Below are 22,902 nucleotides of genomic sequence, written 5' to 3'. Positions count from 1 at the left end.
GCTGTTGCATTAATTTTATTTTTTTGAGTTGTTTATTCTGTGTTTTGTGTTGTTGACACGGAGATGAATGGTACTATCCATCGCGCCTTCAGAATATCTTTAATTTTTTTGTTAAAAATAATTAATTCTTATTGTTCGAAGTCCTATATTTGCATTGGGGATCAAGTTAATTAGAAATTACATCGAAGTCCTATATATATTAGGGGTAAAGCTCTAGTTAACAAAAGTAATTTTATATTTAGAGTTCAAATTCTAGACCTCTGCATAAAAATAAATGGGTATTTATCACTCTCACAACCCATATTGGTTAATAGAATAGAATGAATCTAACTCAAAGAAAGCCTTAATTCATTAGAAAATGACCTCTGTATGTATTATTGTGCCGTGCAAGTTATGTATTGGTCTGGTCAACGCAATTAGTCTTTTAATATCATATATTCTCCTAGAGAAAGGCAGATCTAAAATTTCTTGAACATGGCTGCATCACCTAAAAAAAGTATTAAGTGAAAATCAATCCATATTCCTCGGGTAAATAATCCAATATATTCAACCTAGTACACCATTCAATAGTTAGGAAGGATGAGTGTCAACAGATAATATTAGACTAATTCTAAAAAATACGTACATAAAATACATTATTTAACGGTAAGATCATAGGTTCACATATCCCACGATTTGGGCTATAAATTCGCCCCTGAGAGCATATTATGACTGTAGTTTCGATGGAACTTTTATTGTTATAATACGTAAAGATCAATTGTTTTTAGCATCATAAAAGATAATATTGATTTTATTGTTATTGTTGTGGATAAAGTTTAGTTATATTTTAATGTGACAAAAAATAACTTTATAATTTTAATTACAATTATAATGATCAATAAAGATCAATGACCATATGTAAGATTAACTCTTTATTTCCTTGGATATTGCTTCAAAGGTTTAAAATTTAAATTGTGCTTGTCTATGTTGTTTCTTTGGCTTTACCAGGACATCTTTACATGACGTGTTTAGTTTTTCTTCTTTTTCTTTTGATTTGTTTTCAGTAACGTGATGGGGAAGCGGACATGGACGTGAGACTTGATTCACAAGTCATTTCCAAGAGATGAAGTTTCAAGTATCTTGGTTTAGTTATTCAGGAAAATAGGGAGATTGACGATGATGTCATGCACCGTATAGGTACGGGTGGATGAAATGGAGGTTTTTATATGGCGTCTTGTGTGACCAGAATTTGTTACCGAAACTTAAAGGTAATAACTATAGAGCAGTAGTTAGACCGGTCATGTTATATGGCACGCAGAGTGTTTGCCAGTCAAGAATTTTCATATCCATAAGATGAAAGTAGCAGAAATGAGGATGTTAAGATGGATGTGCGGGGATATTAGGTTGGATAAGATTAGGAATTATGATGACCCAAATGGTCATCTTATGATTTAAAACTAAATTTTGTGTTTTGAGGCCTTCAAAACCTTATTTTATCCCTCCTCGATTTGTGTGCGCAGTCCGTAAGTGTTTACAGAAAGCTTTTATGTTGAAAGTTGATGAAAATAATAATTATTGTCTAAAAAATTGATTTTAGTTGACTTCGATCAATATTTTTGACAAACTGACCCAGACTCGTATTTTTATAGTCCCGGTGGGTCTGTATCAAAATATAGGACCTGAGCGTATGCCCGAAATTGAATTCCGAGGTCCCTAGCTCAAGATATGAATTTTTGTTGAAAATTAAAAGACTGAAAAATCTAATGGTTTTAAGAATTTGGTTAATATTTGATCTTGATGGCATCGGGTTCGTATTCTGGTTCTGGAGCCCGGTACAGGTTCATTATGATACTTAAGACTTGTTTGTGAAATTTGGTGAGAAACAGAGTTGGTTTGACGTGATTCAGATGTCTGATTGTGAAGTTAGAAGTTTTAAAACTTTCTTGAAAATTTCATTCAATTTGGTGCTAAATCATAGTTCTAGGTGTTATTTTAGCAATTTGATCACGCGAGCAAGTTCGTATGATGTTTTAAACTTGTGTGCATGTTTGATTTGGAGCTTCGAGGGCTCGGGTGAGTTTCGGATAGGCTTCGGGATGTTTTAGACTTAGGAAAATCTGGTTTTCCTTCAGCTTCAGTCTTTCTGGTTTCCTTCACTGGAGCTGGGTGATTTTTTCTTCTACGTGAACGCGAAGGGCTGGTCGCGAACGCGGTGCGTTGGGGGCATTACCCTTCGCGAACGCGACCAGGCTCTCGCGAACATGAAGCATTGGGACCTGAAGGAGGGAAGATATACTTTTTGCGAATGCGAAGAGTATCTCGCGAATGCGAAGGCTATTAGAGCCGCTGCTCTGCGATCGCGTCAGACCCTTCGCGAATGCGAAGAAAGTCTGACGCCTGTGTATTAAAACAGACCTGAAACGGGATTGTTCAAAAATTTTACTACTCTTTCATTAGAACTTGACCTAGGCCGATTTTTGAAGGAGAGATTCAACACCAAATCATAGGTTTGCATTCTTTAACTCATTTTTTCCATTTCTAACATCACCCATTGAATTCCTAGCCCTAATTATTGTTCTTCCATGGTAGAAAACTAGGGATTTAGGAAGAATTGAGGATTTTTGCAAATTGGGGGTTTAGACCTCGATTTGAGGTCAGATTCCAAAACCAATTGTATATCTGGGCTCAAGGGTGTATGGATAAATGGATTTTGGTCCGAATCTCGGGTTTTGACCCAGCGGTCCCGGGGTCGATTTTTGACTTTTTGGGGGAAAGTTAGGGAAAATGTAAATTTATGCATTGTAGTTGATTCCTTTGGCAATAATTGATGTTATTGAGTTAATTATGGCTAGATACGAGTGGTTCGGAGGTGAATACTAGAGTAAAAGCAGTAATTGACCATTGAGTGGCCCGCGGAGCGAAGTAAGTGTTGTGTCTAACCATGGCTTGAGGGATTAGGTATTGATTGCCTTTTTGCTACGTGTTTGGATGTTGAGTAGAACGTATAGGTGAGATGACGAGTACCTATGCGTTGTTGTCGAGTCATAGCATGCGAGTAAATCTTATTCTTGTAATCGTTGTATTATTTGATTATATTGTTCATGCTTAGACTAGTTATTCTTTATGTTGAGCAACTCTTATTTTGTTTTACGGAATTTGATATTAATTGAGTATTGACTCAAAGATGAGGTTTATATTGTGGAACTTAATGTTGAAGTGAGACTTGTTATTGATAATTCCATCTCCCTATTGTTATTATTGTTTGTTTTGGTGAGGGAGAGTGTAATGCAGGAAGGGTGACGCCATGCCATTTCATATTCATTATCATGTGAGAAAAAGTGTAAAGCACGAAGGGTGATGTCGTGCCATTTTATATTCATTATCATGTGAGGAAGAGTGTAAAGCACGAAGGGTGATGTCGTGCCATTTTATATTCATTATTATATGAGGAAGAGTGTAAACCACGAAGGGTAATGCTGTGTCATATTATATTTATTATCATGTGAGGAAGAGTGTAAAGTACGAATGGTGATGCTGTGCCATTTCATATTCATTATTACCGTTTCTTTTATTTATTATGGTAAGGATGAGAGTAAAAGCACGAAGGGTGATGCCGTGCACTTGTCTTTGTTATGCTTAATACTTCCATTAGTGCAGAGCATGTTATTTGCTGTATTTTTTTACTGTTACTATTTTCATGATCTTGTACTCCCCTCAGCATGTTTCCCCTCCCGTATTATCTGTTTAGCTTCTATTAGTTGTTATTGCTCATATATTATTTAACCGCAGAGGTTTATGTTATTTTCTTATCCTAGCCTCGTTACTACTTCGCCGAGGTTAGGCCCGACAGTTACCAGTACATGGGGTCGGTTGTATTGATACTACACTACACATTGTGCAGATTTTGGTGTTGGACCATGTTGATTCTAAGTTAGCTGCTTGCTTCATCTGATCGGAGACCCAAGGTAGTCATGTTGGCGTCCGTAGGCCCCGGCGTCCCCTTTTATAGCTCATATTTTACTGTTTTATTTATTTTGCAAATAGTTGTACTTTCTTTCAGACCAATACTTGTAGTAAAAATCTTAGATTGTTCGTGAATTGTGACTCCGGATTCTGGGTAGTGATAGTATATAATCAAAGTTGTTATTTATTTACTTCCGCATTTATTTAACCTGTATAGCTTGCTTATGGTTAATCACTGAAAAGTAAAAGGTTTGGCTAATAAATCTCTAACGTTGACTTGCCTAGCAAGTGTGATATTAGGCGTTATCACGGTCCCGACGGTGGAAATTTGGGTCGTGACAAGTTTGTATCAGAGCACTAGGTTGTCTATGTCTCACGATTCACGAAAATTCTTAATAGAGTCTGGAGGATCGGTGCGGAGATGTCTGTACTTATCCTCCTAAGGCTATGGAGTTTAGGAACAAATTTCACTTCTATTCTTTTCTATCGTGCGATTTTGTTCTCCTATTGCTAATTGAACTCTTCTACTCTTGTTCTCTCGCAGATGGGGAGAACACGCACTGCATCTTCAGCTGAGCAGCAGCCATATCCCCCAAAAGTAGCTCCTACGAGGGGTAGTGGTCGAGGCCGAGACCATACCAGAGGCCGAGGCAGGGGCAGGGCTCAGCCTAGAGCTCGAGCAGCAACACCATTGGTGCAGCCTCAAGTGGAGTTTGATGATGAGGTTCCGGCCCAGACAGTTCCTGTCGGACCAACTCTGTTCCCGGAGGTGTTCATAGCAACCCAAGAGCTTCAAGATGCTTTGATTCGTCTAGTGGGCCTTATGGAGAGTGTTCTCAGACCGGCACACTCCCTGTGGCCCCAGCCGTCTCTCAGGCTGGGGGCGGAGTCCAAACTCCGGCTACTTACACTTCGAAGCAGATGGCTCCCTAGTTCCAAACTCGAGCACCCCAGCCAGTTGGGGTAGTTCTGCCGGGTATTGCAGCACAGACCGGTGATGGGTCAGCCATGTCTTCTGAGGCTTTGTGGAGATTAAATAGGTTTACCAAGCTTTTCCCAGTTCACTATGGTAGTACATCTTCAGAGGATCCCCATGACTATCTGGACAGTTGTCATGAGGTTCTTCGGAACATGGGGATAATGGAGACCAATGGAGTCGATTTTGTTGCATTTTATTTTTCAAGTTCCGCCAAGAAGTGGTGGAGGGATTATATGTTGACCAGACCAGCTGGGTCGCCTGATTTTACTTGAGACCAGTTCTCTCAGTTATTTCTTGAGAAGTTCCTTCCTGTCACTCAAAGGGAGAGCTGTCACTCAGAGGGAGAGCTATCGGAGGAAGTTCGAGCATCTTTAGTAGGGTTCTATGACTGTCACTTAGTAATAGACTAGATTTGTGGATCTGGCCCGTTATGCTATTCTTCTGCTTCCTACAGAGAGAGAGAGAGAGAGAGAGAGAGAGAGAGAGTGGGGAGGTTTATGAAGGGAATTACTTAGCCTATCAGATTGTAGATGGCTAAGGAAACTGGGAGTGAGATTACTTTTCAGACGGTTGTTGATGTTGCCAGACAAGTCAAGATGGTTCTAGCTCAAGGGAGTGGTTAGGGATCTGACAAGAGACCTCATCATTCAGGTGGTTTTAGTGGTGCCTCGTCTGGAGACAGGGGTACTTTCGGTAGAGGCCATCCTCCCAGGCAGTTTAATTTAGCACTCTAGACTTCTCACGGTGCTCTAGGTGCCCATGGCCCCCATATGCATTATTCTGATCAGTTAGCCTACAGTGTACCACCAGCTCCTATTAGTGCACCATCGCTCAGAGTTTTCGGGGTGGTTACTTAGGCCGCCAGGGTTAGTTTCAGTGTCAGCAGTCTCAACAGCCGAAGTTTTGTTATACTTGCAGTGATCTGAGGCACATTGCTAGATATTACCCCGAGCATGGAGAAGTTCTCAGTATCAGAGTTCTCGTGCCATGGTTCCGAAACGAGGTGCTTCACCGCCCGCTCATCCAGCTAGAGATAGGGGTTAGACAGTTAGAGGTAGAGGCCGAGGCATTAAAGGTGGAGGTCAGACCGCTAGAGGTGGATGCCAGCCAGACAAGGCCCGCCCTCGAGATATAGTTCATACTGGTGGGGCCCAGGCACGATGCTATGCCATTCCAGCCAGACCTAAGGCTGAGTCATCAAATGTGGTTATCACATGTACGGTTTCAATTTGCAGTAGAGATGCCTCAGTTCTATTTGATCCGTTTTCTACTTATTCATATGTGTCGTCCTATTTTCTCCATATTTGGTTATGCCTCGTGATTCCATGAGTACTCTTGTGTACGTGTCCACACCTGTGGGAGACTCTATCGTTGTAGATCGTGTCTATCGTTCGTGTGTGGTTGTCATTGGAGGTCTTGAGACCAGCATAGATTTTCTGCTTCTCGATATAGTTGATTTTGATGTCATTTTGGGTATGGATTGACTGTCACCTTATCATGCTATATTGGACTGTCACGCCAAAAAGGTGACCTGAGCCTTGCCGGGGTTGCCTCGATTAGAGTGGAGGGGGACTCCTGGCCATTCTACCAGTAGGGTTATGTCTTATATGAAGGCTCGACATATGGTCAATAAGGGAGTCTAACTTATTTGGCATATGTCCGTGATTCTAGTTTGGAGGTTCCTTCCATGGATTCAGTACCCGTTGCTCGTGATTTTCCAGAGGTGTTTCATGCAGACCTGCCAGGGATACTACCCGATAGGAATATTGACTTCTGCATTGATTTGGCTCTGGGCACTCAACCCATTTCTATTCCTCTATACCATATGGCCCCGCCAGAGTTGAAAGAATTGAAGGAACAATTGCAAGATTTGCTGCATAAGGGCTTTATTAGACCTAGTGTCTTGCCCTGGGGTGCGCCCGCGTTATTTGTAAAGAAGAAGGAGGGATCGATGAGGATGTGCATAGATTATCGGTAGTTGAACAAAGTCACCATCAAGAACAAGTATCCATTGTCGAGTATTGATGACTTATATGATCAGCTTCAGGGTGCCAAAGTGTTTTCAAAGATTGATTTGAGATCTGGCTACCATCAGTTGAGGACTAGGGCATTCGATGTCCCAAAGATAGTTTTTCAAACTCGGTATGGGCATTATTAGTTTCTAGTGATGTCATTTGGACTGACAAATGCCCCAGCAGCATTTATGGATTTGATTAACTAGGTGTTCAAGCCTTATCTAGATTCCTTTGTGATTGTTTTTATTGATGGTATCTTGATCTACTCCCGCAGTCGGGAGGAGGCATGAGCAACATCTTCGGATCATTCTTCAGACTCTAAGAGATAGCCAGTTATATGCTAAGTTCTCAAAATGCGAGTTTATTTGAGTTCAGTTGTTTTATTGGGTCACGTTGTATCGGCAAAGGGTATTCAGGTGGATCCGAAGAAGATTGAAGCAGTCAAGAACTGGCCCAGACCTACATCAGCTATCAGCTACAGATTCGGAGTTTCTTGCGATTGGCGGGCTATTACCATCGATTTGTGGAAGGGTTTTCATCTATAGCAGCCCCACTGACCAGGTTGACCCAGAAGGGTGCCCTGTTCAGATGGTCAGACGAGTGTGAGGCGAGCTTTCAGAAGCTCAAGACTGCTTTGACTACGACACCAGTGTTTGTGTTGCCCACAGGTTCAAGATCTTATAGTATATTATGATGTATCTCGTGTTGGACTTGGTGTGGTATTGATGCAGGATGGCAAGGTTATTGCATATGATTCGCGACAGTTGAAGGTTCACGAGAAGAATTATCCAGTTCATGACTTAGAGTTGGAAGACATTTTATATGCGTTGAAGATTTAGAGGCACTATCTTTATGGCATGTCATGTGAGGTGTTCACAGATCATAAGAGTTTGCAGTATTTATTCAAGCAAAAAGAGCTCAATTTGAGGCAGAGAAGGTGGTTGGAGCTATTGAAAGACTATGATATCACCATCTTGTATCATCCTGGGAAGGCCAATGGGGTGGCCGATGCTTTGAGTAGGAATTCAGCCAGTATGGGCAGCCTTGCGTATATTCCTGCCGGTGAGAGACCGCTTTCTTTAGATGTTCAGGCTTTGGCCAATCAGTTAGTGAGGTTGGATGTTTCTGAGCCCAGTGGTGTTCTAGCTTGTACAGTCACTTGATCTTCCTTGTTTGAGCGTATTAGGGAGCGGCAGTATGATGACCGTCATTTGCTTGTCCTTAGAGATATAGTGCAGCACGGACATGCCAACAGGTTACAGTGGGAGATGATGGGGTTTTGAGGATTCAGGGTCGTGTTTGTGTGCCCAATATGGATGGACTTCGTGATTTGATTCTAGAGGAGGCCAATAGTACCCGGTATTCTATTCATCCGGGAGCGCCAAGATGTATCAGGACTTGCGACAGCATTATTGGTGGACGAGGATGAAGAAGGATGTAGTTGCATATTTAGCTCGGTGGCTAAATTGTCAGCAAGTAAAGTACGAGCATCAGAGACCTGGTGATTTTCTTCAGAGGATAGAGATTCCTGAATGGAAGTGGGAGCGTATCACTATGGATTTTGTTGTTGGATCTCATGGACTCAGAGGAAATTTGATGCAGTTTGGGTCATTGTAGACAGGCTGACCAAGTCACCGCATTTCATTCCTGTGTCAGTTTCCTATTTTTCCAAGCGGTTGGCAGAGATTTATATCCGTGAGATCGTCTGTCTTCTTAGTGTGCCCGTGTCTATCATTTCTAATCGAGGTACGTAGTTCACCTTGCATTTTTGTAGGGCAATACAACATAAGTTGGGCACGCATATTGAGTTGAGCACAACATTTCATCCTCAGACGGTCGGACAGTCCAAGCACACTATTCAGATATTAGAGGATATGCTCCGCGCTTGTGTTATTGACTTCGGAGGCTTTTGGGATCAGTTCTTGCCGCTTGCGAAGTTTTCCTACAACAACAATTATCAATCGGGCATCCAGATAGCTCCCTATGAGGCATTATATGGTAGACGGTGTCCATCGCCGATCAGATGGTTTGATGCGGCGGAGGCTCGTTTATTGGGTACAGATTTAGCACAGGATGCCTTGAATAAGGTCAAGATCATTCAGGATAGACTTCGCTCAGCTCAGTCCAGGCAGAAGAGTTATGCCGACCGTAAGTTCCATGATGTTGCATTCATAGTCGGAGAGAGAGTATTGCTCTGTGTGTTACCCATGAAAGGTGTAATGATATTTGGAAAGAAGGGCAAGTTGAGCCCCTAGATACATTGGGCCTTTTGAGATTCTTCAGAGAGTGGGAGAGGTGGCTTTCAAACCCTCATTGCCACCCAGTTTATCAGCAGTGCATCCAGTATTCCATGTGTCCATGCTCCGAAAGTACCACCGTGATCCGTCTCATTTGCTAGATTTCAGCTCTGTCTAGTTGGACAAGGATTTGACTTATGAGGAGGAGCTGGTAGCTATTCTAGACCGGCAGGTTTGTAAATTGAGATCAAAGATTTATCCTTCAGTTTGTGTGCAGTTGAAAGGTCAACCCGTTGAGGCAGCTACCTAAGAGTCCGAGTCCGACATGCGGAGTAGATATCCCCACCTTTTTCCTAGCTCATGTACTTTTTTATGTCCGTTCGAGGATGAACGGTTGCTTTAGAGGTGGAGAATATGATGACCCAAAAGTTCATCTTATGATTTAAACCTAAATTATGTATTCCTAGGCCTTCAAAACCTCATTTTATCCCTCCTCGATTTGCATGCACAGTCCGGGCGTGTTTCCGAAAAGCTTTTATGTTGAAAGTTGATGAAAATAATAATTATTGCCCAAAAAGTTTATTTTAGTTGAATTCAATCAACATTTTTGTTAAACGGACACGGACTCATGTTTTGACAGTCCCGGTGGGTCCGTATCAAAATATGGAACTTGGGCGTATACCCGAAATCGAATTCTGAGGTCCCTAGCTCAAGATATGAATTTTTATTGAAAATTAAAAGACTAAAAAATCTAATGGTATTAAGAATTTGGTTAATATTTTATCTTGATGGTATCGGGTCCGTATTCTAGTTCCGGAGCCCGGTACAGGTTCATTATGATACTTAAGACTTGTATGTGAAATTTGGTGAGAAACAGAGTTGGTTTGACGTGATTCGGATGTCCAGTTGTGAAGTTAGAAGCTTTAAAACTTTCTTGAAAATTTCATTCAATTTGGTGCTAAATTCATAGTTCTAGGTGTTATTTTGGTAATTTGATCGCGCGAGCAAGTTCGTATGATGTTTTAAGACTTGTGTGCATGTTTAGTTTGGAGACCCTAGGGCTGGGGTGAGTTTCGGATAGGCTTCGGGATCTTTTAGACTTAGGATAATCTGGTTTTCCTTTAGCTTCAGTCCTTCTGATTTCCTTCTTCGCGTTCGTGAAGCTACTCTTGCGAATGTGAAGAGTGAACTAGAGCTGGGTGATTTTTTTTTCCACGCGAACGCGAACGCGGAGCATTGGGACCTGGGAGAGGGAAGATATACTCTTCGCGAACGCGACACATGGCTCTCAAACGCGAAGGCTAGTAGGACTAAGCTTTCACGAACGTGAAGAGTATCTCGTGAACGCGATAACTATTAGAGTCGCTGTTCTGCGATCGCGTTAGACCCTTCGCGAACGCGAAGAAGGTCTGGCGCATGTGTATTAAAACATACCTGAAATGGGATTGTTCAAAAATTTCACAACTCTTTCATTAGAACTTGACCTAGGATGATTTTTGAAGGGGAGATTCAACACCAAATCATAGGTTTGCATTCTTTAACTCATTTTCTTCCATTTCTAACATCACCCATTGAATTCTTAGCACTAATCTTTGTTCTTCCATGGTAGAAAACTAGAGATTTAGAAAGAATTGGCGATTTTTGCAAATTGGGGATTTAGACCTCGATTTGAGGTCGGATTTCAAAATCAATTGTATATCCGGGCACGGGGGTGTTTGGGTAAATAAATTTTGGTCCGAACCTCGAGTTTTGACCAAGCGGGTCTTGGGTCAATTTTTGACTTTTTGGGGGAGTCTTTGGGAAAATCTAAATTTATGCATTGTAGTTAATTCCTTTGGATATAATTGATTTTATTGAGTTAATTGTGGCTAGATACGAGTGGTTCGGAGGTGAATACTAGAGGGAAAACGGTAATTAGGCATTGAGTGGCCCGCGGAGCGAGGTATGTATTATGTCAAACCTTGGCTTCAGGGATTAGGTATTTATTGCCTATTTGTTATGTGTTTGGATGTTGAGTATAACATATAGGTGAGGTGATGAGTACCTATGCGTTATTGTCGAATCATAGCATGCGAGTGAGTCTTATTCTTGTAATCGTTGTATTCTTTGATTATATTGTTCATGCTTAGACTAATTATTCTTTATGTTGAGCAACTATTATCATGTTTTACGGAATTTGATATTGACTCAAAGATGAGGTTTATATTGTGAAACTAAATATTGAAGTGAGACTTGTTATTGATAATTCTATTTCCTTGTTGTTATTGTTCTTTGTTTTGGTGAGGGAGAGTGTTAATGCACGAAGGGTGATGTCGTGCCATATTATATTCATTATCATGTGAGGAAGAGCCGACGGTCTATCGGAAACAGCCTCTCTGCCCTATTGGGGCAGGAGTAAGGTCTGCATACACATTACCCTCCCCAGACCCCACTATGTGGGATTTTACTGGGTTGTTGTTGTTGTTGTATCATGTGAGGAAGAGTGTAAAGCACGAATGGTGATGCCATGCCATTTCATATTCATTATCACTGTTTCTTTTATTTATTATGGTAAGGATGAGAGTAAAAGCATGAAGGATGATGTCGTGCACTTGTCTTTATTATGTTTAATACTTCCATTGGTGCAGAGCATATTTTTTGATGTGTTTCTTTACTGTTACTATTTTCATGATCTTGTACTTCCCTCAGTATGTTTCCCCTCCCGTATTATCTGTTTAGCTTCTATTAGTTGTTATTATTCGTATATCGTTTAACCGCACAGGTTTATGTTGTTGTCTTGTCCTTGCCTCGTCACTACTTCGCCGAGGTTAGGCTCGGCACTTACTAGTACATGGGATCGGTTGTATTGATACTATATTGCACATTGTAAAGATTTTGGTACTGGATCGTGTTGATTCTGAGTTAGCTGCTTGCTTCGTCTGATCGGAGACCCAAGGTAGTCCTTTTGGCGTCCGTAAGCTCTGGCGTCTCCTTCCATAACTCATACTTTACTATTTTCTTTATTTCGCAAACAGTTTTATTTTCTTTCGGGCCAATACTTGTAGTAAAAATCTTAGATTGTTCGTGAATTGTGACTTCGGATTCTGGCTAGTGATAGTATATAATAAAAGTTGTTATTTATTTACTTCTGTGTTTATTTAACTTGTATAGCTTTCTTATGGTTAATCACTGAAATGTAAAAGGTTTGGCTAATAAATCTCTAACGTTGGCTTACCTAACAAGTGTGATGTTAGGTGTCATCACGATCCCGACGCTGGGAATTTCGGATCGTGGCATGAATGAAGATATTCGGGTGAAGGTGGACGTGGCTCTATGGAAAATAAAATATGGGAAGCGAGGCTTAGATGGTTCGGGCACGTGCAACGAAGAAGCTTGGATACCCCGGTAAGTAAGTGTGAGCGGTTGGCTTTGGAGGGTATGGGAAGAGGTAGAGGGCGTCCTAAGAAGTATAGGGGAGAGGTGATCAGGCAGGACATGATGCGGCTTGAGCTTACCGAGGACATGACCCTAGGAAGGTATGGAGGTCGAGCATTAGGGTTGAAGGTTAATAGCCAATTGAGCATTTTTTTACTCCGTACTAGGTGTAAGGATCATCTGATGGTGTCCTGTCTTAGAATGCTAGAGGTACATATTTTGTTACTATTTTTTGGCTCTGATTTCCTAGTACATTGCTATTTTTACCGATTATTGATATTATTTTTCTATTTATTTTTCTAATTCTTAGGTTGCTGATATTATCTTTCTGGCCTCTGTTGTTGTAACTGTTCTATTGTCTTCTTGAGTTTCATCTTCGGAAACAACCTCTCTACCCCCAGGATAGAGGTAAGGTCTATGTATACACTACCTATCTAGACCCTACTTATGGAATTATATTGTGTTGTTATTATTGCTGCTCCTTTTCACAAATGCTTTTTTTTTCTTCGATTACTTATCCACAATTTAGTTGTTATGGGCCTGTCGGGTTATGAGTAGACAAAATGGATTCAGAAATATATGTGTATTATATATAAGTTTTATAGAAGTCTCAAATGGATTCAGAAATATATGTCTATTCTTTTTCAATCATGATAGGTCTTCTTTTTCGTTCAGACAATATGAAATGAAATAGAATCTCTAACAAGATTTAAACTACAAATTACAGAAAGAGAAGGCCTGAAAATATACTTCCATTGAGAAATGTGACAAGAAATAAATTTGTTTGCTTTTCATAGAGCTGTATAGAAGGAAGTTAAGCTTGGGGCAAACTCTTTTTGTTCAAATAAGCCTAGAGTTACTTTCTTTGAACTATAAATAAATATATAAAATATGTCACACTAAATAGTTATTTTACACATAATTTTATAAAGATTCATCTATGGTGTTAAACTTCCCATTTATGAAAATCTTAAATATAAAATTATACTACTAGTCTATATTTAAACTTGACATAAGAGACTGTCCAACTATTTCTTTTATAAAGCAAAAGAGAAAAATAAAACCGATGTGATTCATTGTCCAAACTGACAAGTAAAGAAGAAAATAATCAAAAATATTGAAATTTGAAGCAAGAAATTATAGAAATAATAAAAAAATTACTTATTTTGTAGCTGGCATTGTTAGCACCTAATTTTTGACCATACTCAAAATTTTCACCACTTTTAACATTAAAATAATTTTTAAGTTTAATTTTGATATTTTTAGCTTTGTTTCACTTTTTATAAGTTTGTATTTAGAATATTAATTTTGTTTCCATTTCTGTAAGAAAGAGAAAATATACAAAAAAATATTTATTATTAAGCTGATGATTTTATAATTCTTTTAGTATTTGTATCTTGGTATTTTTAATATAGGTAGAGTAGTATTTTATTATCCTTTTAAAAGAAAGTCAAAAACAAGAATGATCACTTGTTAAAGATTCCAATTTATCCAAAAAATAACTAACTTTGAACTCACATGCACTAATCTTACTTCACTCACCAATACTAATTTATTTTTTATTATTTGTATTTCTTCCAATCACAACACAATCTACACACAATAGCATAATTCTAGAATATTCCCAACAATGCACTTTCCTGGAAGCTTACCCATAACACCTGTCCTTATCACTCTGGTCGCAATTCTTCTTTGCCAAGAAAATTTCTTTACTATATTTATATATTTGGATCCCTTCCCTTTTAAAAAAAAATCCTAGTGCTAAAAGAAGAAAAAGTTGCGCAGCAGCGTGAAAAAGGAAAAAACAGAAAAAAACACACACGATAACAGAAAGGGCAACATTTTTCCAATAACAAGCATAGCTCCTCCCTTTCCTCCATGGAAACAAACCAGCTTCACCTCTGTAAAAGACCATTTTCGTCACCTTAAAAGCTTCCAAAATCGTTCTTCCCCAAAGTACCTTGTTCCAGATCTGAAAACACTCTCAATCACCATAAACACACCTGAAAATGCTACCCTAAGCTGCCCAAATCCCAGCTGAAAAACCTCTCAAATATCAGCTGAACAACCTCTCAAATATCAGCTTCTTTCTCCTCCAAAAACACGACGAAATTAATGCCTAAATTCCAGCAGTTTTCTCCATTTAAACCCAGCTATAAAACAACATAAAAACAGTCCAAAAGAGCTCCAAAAGTCATGAAAACCAGTTGAGATCATCTTAAAAATGCAGCCAAAAATTCAGTCCAAAAAAGCTGCGAAACTGGTGAAAAACAGCCACCTTTTCGCCATGAAAATGCAGCCATGAACTCTCCAAACTACCCTGAAAGTGCTGCCTTGCAAACTTGAACAAAACCAACTGCGAAATAGCTCGAAATCTAGCCACAAACCTCCAGTGAAACGACCTCTTTTACACCTGAAACGGTCGTCCAAATCTGGTCGACTTGGTACCCTCTCCTACCTACCACGAGAAAAGAGGTTGAAGCAACGAATTCTTTTTTTTTATTTTAACCGCCATGTCCGTTTTGCCTGGATTTTGATTCGTGGTCGCAGTCGAGGTCATGGTCAATTAGTTCTGTTCTATTCCGTTCGGGGTCCGCATTTTGGTTCGTTGTTGAGTTTCAAAGATACAAAGCCACGCTCTTGTATTGAAGGTCGGCTTTTCTATTTTTCGCTTTGTTATGGTGTTTTGTTTATGAATACATGATTCTTGGGTTTTGAGTTATGGAATTCGAGTATTTTTAATGCCTTATTCATTTCGCCTCATTTGTTTGTTCATGAGAGAAACCTTTTCTGTTTGTGTTTTTTGTTAGCTTATATTATTCCATAATCGTTTCATTTCTGGTGAGACACTTTAGTGCTCTTTTATTAACTCATTTTCTAATAACGGGGCATTTGAAGATTTTAGAATTTGCAATGCGTTCATCTTTTTCTTACTCTTGTGCACAGGGTTCTGCCAAAAACTCAACCAAGAGTGTAAATAGAGAGACAACTTTTTAGGTATTGTTCATGTTTGTTATCTCCTAAGCATTTGGTTTTTCAAATTGCTATATTGGCTAATTATGATTTATAACCATATATATACGTGTAATTCGTTTTATATGAGGTTTTATAATTGTTGATTTTGACTTGTTGAAATTGGTTATTGGTGGATTCCTTCTGAGAATAGTGAGATCGCGTTTTAAATCGTCGTGATTGTGTACACGTTCGCGTGACATAATTACGATTTTCAAAAAAAATCGAAGTACGCATTCACGCGACTTTGGCCAAGATTTTCTTAATAATAATAAAGTGTTATTAATTGTGTAGACGTATGCGTGACATGATTCTTGATGCGCCAAACGAAATGAGTACACGTACGCGTGACTCGTTTCGAGATAATTCCATAATAACGAGTAATCAAGTTTTTTTTTAAAACGGTAAAAGAAAAAATACACATAGGTTCTAAAATACGTAATTAAATAATTTAATTAAGCCAGGTATGATTAAAAGTCACCATACTAAAATCACGAAACTCGAAAATACCTAATACCTTCTCCCAGGTTAACAGAATTTCTTACATGGTCTTCTATGTTCGCGGACTTTAAAATAGAGTCAAATTTCCTCGATTTGGGATTTAAAATAAACCAATGACTTGGGACACCATAATTATCCCAAGTGGCGACTCTGAAATTAATTAAATAATCTCATTTCGAATAATGTCACTTTAATTAAAAAAACTTCCTATCCCCTCGGGAAAAAGGAAGTATGACAGCTAGGGGTGTTCGTCGGTCGGTATGGTACGATATTTAGACATTTCGGTTCAGTATTTTTTGTATTCGATTTCTCAAAATCCTATACCAATATCGTACCTAATTAAATTCAGTATGGTTCGGTTTTTCTCCTTTCGGTTTTGGTTTATTTGGTTCGGTAACTTCGGTTTATTCGGTTTGAATACTAACTAATACATAGAGTCATACACTCTAATATTCTTAATTAAAGTAGTCAAAAATATAAAACTAAAAATGTTTGTTGACAAAAAATTTGTCCAAAATTAGCAAATATCGACCCAAATAGAGAAAAATGTACATAAAAGAATATTTTATCATTAGAAATGTCTTGTTACTTGTTTAGAGTTAATTGATGAACTTTGAGAATAAAGAAAAGTAAAATTTTAGATTTTTTTTATTTATGTTATAATTGATAATATGTGTTTTGTATAATATAATATATATTTTGGTACGGTATCAGTATTTCGGTATTTTATCTTAAAATACCAAATACCATACCTAATACCAATTTTTTTTAAAACTTAAACTAAATACCATACCAACAACAACAACAACATCCTAGTATAATCCCACAAGTAGGATCTGGGGAGGGCAATATGTACGCAGTCCTTACCCCTACCCTGAGGGGCAGAGAGGCTGTTTCCAGGAGACCCTCGGCTCAAGAAAGAAATACCATACCAAATACCAAAATACCGTATACCAAATACCAAAATTTTCGGTTTCGGTATGGTAATTCGGTATTTACCAAATTATGCCCAACCCTAGTGACAGCTTTGGCGACTCTGTTGGGGACAAGAATTCAGAATCTCTGGTTTAGGGTTCAGAATTCGAGCTTGTAATGTATTATGTACTTGGCTTTATTGTTTGTTGATATTATTGTGTTTATCGGCTGAATGTGCTAATTGCTGCTTATTTACCGCTTTGATATTATTTGAAGTGTATTAAACTGTCTTCTTACGCTTCCCTTCTGAGTCTTCTAAAAAATGGTGCACCCATATGCATGGCCCACTTTTCTGTTAGAGTTCGTTTCAAATAGAACTAGGATAGATCAGCCACTAGGCTGGGTAGACTTCCGTGCTCTCGATACGTCGCTCCCATCTCGATTCAAGTTGTTCGCTTGGGTAAGCCATGTCTAATACACACACCCAGGTTTAAACCTAGAATAACATAGCCTCATGTCGGATCCCTAGTAGGAACGTTTGTTTGGATCATGTGCATTTGACTTTGGGGACTCAACACATGATTTGGGTCTGTCTAGGACAGGTGTACCCGAAATAAAAGACCATCCTGATGCATCTTACATGCTATTTGTACCTTTATTTGCTTCGGCTTGCATGTTGTTCGGCTAGGAAAAGAAAATTAAGAGAAAAACCAAGAGTGAGGCAGGAGAGAAATTAAGCCTGGTTCGAAAATCCCGGTATTTGAGAATATCCTGAAACTCTGCCGAAATTTTTCAAAAAAAGAAGAAGAGAAAAATGTTGAAAATTGAAAATGAAAAGAGTCATTTCAAAATGAGTCAATACCACATTTTTCGAGTTATGTCAAAATTGGCCGAATTATGCGGGTCCGATTCACACCGGATGTGAGATACGTAGGCAAACCTCATCGGTTCCGGCCCCCAATTTTCAAAAATCCAAAAAGAAAATCATTTAATTCCTTCTTTAGAAAATCCCGAATAAAAAAATTTTAAAACCAAAAATATTTTCTTTCATTTTAGAAGTCTTTCATTTGAAAAGAAAATCAAATCAAAATCCAAAAAATATTTTCTACCTTTTTAGAAGTCTTTTTCCCAAAAATTTAAAAAAATCAAAAATCCAAAAAAATATTTTCTTTCTTCTTTAGAAGTATTTATTTCAAATATTTTGAAAAAAAAAACTAAAATAAAAAATCCAAAAATATTTTCTTTCTTCTTTATAAGTCTTTCTTTCAAAAATTAGAAAAGACAAAGAAAACGCAAAATTAAAAAAAGGTTATTTACTTATTTCTGATCTTTCCGAGCTACGCAAGATCTGATTCATATTCCCACATGATACGTAGGAAACCTACATCAGATTCGATCGAATCATTTAAAAGAGAGAGAGAGAGAGAGAAGGAAGAGAAGTGCTTAAAAAAATAAGAGAGTGACCATTCTAAAATGTTGTTTGTTTTGAATTATGAAGAAAGTTTGAGGTGGTCGGTTTGTGGTAAGCTGCAACACATCCATAATTCACAAGGTCTAAGAGAAAAATGTCAATGACAACTGACATTGAAGCTGTTACGAGCGGTCAAGAGATTCGGGGTCAGAGGGTTCAACAAGAGTCAACTGTGGTTGAGGAAAATAGAGTACTGAAGCAGCAAATGACTGAAATGTGTCAAGCATGGGCCAATGGTCAAAGACTACCCCTTTCTATTCATGATTTTCCAGAGTTCACACCTATTTCAACTACTACTGCTCCGGTTTCCTTGTCTGATCAATCCTATCCATCTGGGTTCAGTCTTTATCCAAACTATGCGACTATAGTTGGAACTTCTATTGCGCGCTCCCAAAGTATGCCATTGACAACCAGTCAGACAACCACTGTTGTTATGCCCGTCTTCACCATCCCACAGCCGATAGTTGTGTAGAGGAAAGCACATGAGTCACAATTTGCTACCCAGCAAGAATAGTGCCACTCTCCTGAGTACCACTCCTGCCTATTTGATCTTCCTGCAAAGATTGAGAAGTCTGCCGAAATATGGTATAGGAAGAAATGACCCAAAGAGTAAAAAGCTTAGAACAATAGTTGAAAAACATGCAAGGGTTAGCAGGTCAGAAGAGTATTGCCTTCAAGGATCTATGTATGTTCCCCGATGTTCGTTCGCCATTTGATTTCAAGAATCCCAAATTTGAAAAGTATGATGGACATGGAGACCCCATAGCCCATTTGAAAAGTATTGCAATCAACTAAGAGGTGCGGGAGGAAATGAAGAATTACTAATGGCTTATTTTGAGGAAAGCCTTACGGGGTTAGTCTCTGAATGGTTTATTGATCAAGACACCTCACTGGCATGTCTGGGATGACATGGCCCGGGCCTTTGCCAAGCAATTCCAATATAACATCGACATTGACCTAGATCGCAATTCCCTTTCAAACCTTAAGAAGAAACCAACTGAAAGTTTTAGGGAATATGTCATTAGATGGAGAGAGTAAGCAGCTAGAGTTAAGCCACCCATGGATGAACACGAGCTAATCATTGTCTTCCTTCAGGCTCAAAAGCCAGATTATTTTTAAAATATGATGCCCACAGTGGGCAAATCCTTCTCGGAAGCTATCAAAATTAGGGAAATGGTTGAGATGGCCTTAAGACAGGCAGAATTATAAGTCAAATAGTTCTCAAAGTCGCAACTCAAACTGTCCAAATTGAATCTGATAATTTTAGTGACACGAATGAGAAGGATGAAGAAAGCATGATGATATCAGGGTCGAGAAGAGGTCCCAGGAGAACATCTCGAAGGTATGAGCAGCCTCATTAGGTTTCCGATGACTCCTCTGAGCACTATTATCCACCTCAGAACCCTTAATACTCTGTTGCTGCACCTCAGTACGTTTGCCAGCCACCAAAACACCCTAGAAGGCGAGCACGAGCATCACAAAATCTCCACCAGCCTCCACAAAATTTTTAAGTGCCCTATAACTTACATCCAAGCCAGGGGTATAAAGGGGAACAAAGGTTGAAAGATAATTTTATACCAATAGGAGAGTCCTATGCAAGCTTGTTTGAGAAATTAAAGTATTATGACATGATTGCACCTATTCCTCCAAATTATATGGACCCAGTGCAAGAAGCTTTATGTTACGCTCCGCAATATTATGTCGATATTACGTCCCACGGTATTAAATTACGATGATGTTGCACCTTGTAATATTGTACGTTGAATTTGTCGTAAGGTAATTAACATCAGTCCAAGGAAAAGATTATTTGAAAATTATAAGGATTATGCTATTTCAAATAAGTGGTGAGTAAATTTGTGAATATGAAAGGGGAAGCAAGTCAAAGAAAATGAATTTTTGTCCAAGTTTGGCATATTGGGATAAAATTTGGGCCAAGCGCTAATACCCAATATTTATGGATTAGTACCATACAAGGTACCATATGACCATGATAGTAGGATATATAAAGTGTATTAAAAATAAGTAGAATTTTAAGTAATTTGAGCCAATTCTTAATTATGCGGGTAATTGGTTAATTATCAGGTAGCGGGATATTATCTAGTAAATTAATTAATTGTTGGATAAAGATCAAAATCCTCCTACCCCCAAAACGTGGCAGCTAACCACCTTATAAAGTAATGACTAAGAGTCATTCCTTGATTAGGTGGCATAATGATTTAATGTGTTAGTTACACATTCCCTTCATTCCCTATATCTTGTAAATAATCACTACAATCTGAATACTATCTATTCTTACAATTAGAATGTCCGCCATGAATTGATAAGTAAAAGGCACTATAAATCAGAAGTTAGCCATTCTTCAAGCTTTCAATAAAACGTCTTTCAACCAAAATCCAACAATTCAAATCAAAGTGGGATTTTGTAATTATAACAGAGTACGGTGCAATCTTTTTCAAGGATATCATACGGATTTTTTCCTACTCCGATCTTGTTGTTACGTGTTGTCGCAATTGACGTGTGTTAGAGGGATTGTCAAGAGAATCAACTCGGGTATGTTAAGGCTATCCCTTCTTTCTTTTGGCATGATCCATACGATGCAAACGAAAAGTGCAAATGCACAACTTCTATAAATGACTCTATTCATAGAAATGCTAGAGATGCTTATGTTCTTGATTCTCCATATGTCTTGCTATTCTATCATATGTTCATGTGTCTCAGAAAAATATGTAAGTTGAAAAAGTTTACTTCATGATATTATTCAAAGGCATAATGGTCTTATGACACTCCAAGAGATTTTATTGACATACTTCTCATGCATTGCATTCATGTACATTTACCCATGACCAGATGGCGTTATATACATGTGTGTGTGTATATATATTATATGTATATGGAATATAGGAAAAGGTTACGGCGTTATATATGCACCACCACCTGATCAGCTGGTATACGTTGATGATTTGCCCACAGTGGCCGAGATGATATGATGGGATGCCCTCAGAGGCTTGATGATGTTATGAACACATATACCCATGCACGGTACGACATTCATATGCATATTCATGACATTATAAAAATGAAATGATTTACAAAGCTATGCAAACGTACATGTCGAGTCTTTTACTTCATGTCTATTATTTACTGATTTCATTCCTTACATACTCGGAACATTATTTGTACTGACGTCCTTTTTTCCTTGGGACACTGCGTTTCATGCCTGCAGGTCCCGATTGACAGGTCGAGAGCCCTCCAAGTAGGCTATCAGCTCAGCGGAAGATGTTGGTGCGCTACATTTGCTTCAGAGTTGCTTGTTTGGTTAGTATGATTTAGATGTGTATTCTTAGAGGCTTGTAGACAAATGGTATGTACGCAAAATTTTGTATGGCCTTGTCGGTCTATGTTCAGTGTACGAGTGGTTATGTTAGCCTTATAGGCCCGTATCTTATGTATAAGTTGGTTTCATATGTTGTATTCTACTTATCTCATGGCAGCCTTCCGGCTCAATTATTTATAATAGTATGAAATGAAAATATATGTTATGTTGGTACTCGGTTGAGTAAGGTATCGGGTGCCCGTAATGGCCTATCGGTTTGGGTCGTGACACTTTGACTCTTCTAAAAGTTGCGAATACCATTCCAATGCCCAGGGGCACAATGTTGAAAGTTGTCGGGATTTGAAAAGAGAAATAGAACGGATGATCCAGGAAAAACTGATTGAAATTGGAGAAGGCCCTAGTGATTCTGATGAGCAAATTGGTGGCTAAATGTCAAGCTTTAGCAATTGAAAAGTTATTCCATCCTCTCTAGTAAAGAATCTTGGTATCTTGTTTTGATGTTTTTTTCGTTATCTGGTTGATTTCAGGGTTGTGATCCAGATTTTATCTGTTTTATTAAGTCAAACTCTTCTATCCCTTTATTTTGTTTGTGTGAGTTTTGTCTGTTTGTTCTGTTTCTATTTTCAGTTTCTGGGTTATTTCAAGGTTGTAATTCGGATTTTTAGGTTGTTTTTCTTATTGCCAAACCCTTCCATCCTTTACTCAATGAAATACAATTTGTTCTTTGGTGTCATTCCATACTTAGTTCTTTCGCCGCTATTTCTAGTTACATGACATGCATGCGGAATTTTTGACCAGCTCCTAGAAAACTGATTTAGTTTTGAACTGGATAACTGAGAACAAGACACTTTTGAGGATGAATAAAGAATCGAAACACTTTGGAATTAAGCTCAAGTAAAATTTAAGTGGAACTAGAATAGTCATACCCGTGGAGGTTAAGGATCTTTACCTTTAAAATCATTGTGAAAATCAGATTTGAGAATGTTGAATCATTTGAAGTTCGGTGGAAAGTTCGACATTAAAATATGAAAAGTGTCTTTCGACCACGACACACCAAGAAGATAGACATGTTCATCAATATT

At 38.6% G+C, this 22,902-nt stretch overlaps 1 long non-coding RNA gene across 1 annotated transcript; it reads left to right on the top strand.

Annotated features, from left to right (window-relative positions):
- Positions 1-14,090: 14,090 nt before the first annotated feature.
- On the top strand, positions 14,091-22,318 carry LOC107794926 (uncharacterized). Its single transcript, XR_001650005.2, has 3 exons — positions 14,091-15,238; positions 15,534-21,525; positions 21,710-22,318. It is a non-coding gene; the product is annotated as an uncharacterized LOC107794926 (long non-coding RNA).
- Positions 22,319-22,902: the final 584 nt, after the last annotated feature.

The sequence above is a fragment of the Nicotiana tabacum genome, chromosome 16 (genome assembly GCF_000715075.1).
Source record: "Nicotiana tabacum cultivar K326 chromosome 16, ASM71507v2, whole genome shotgun sequence".
Classification (NCBI taxonomy): domain Eukaryota; kingdom Viridiplantae; phylum Streptophyta; class Magnoliopsida; order Solanales; family Solanaceae; genus Nicotiana; species Nicotiana tabacum.
This window is presented reverse-complemented; position numbering and strand designations above follow the sequence as displayed.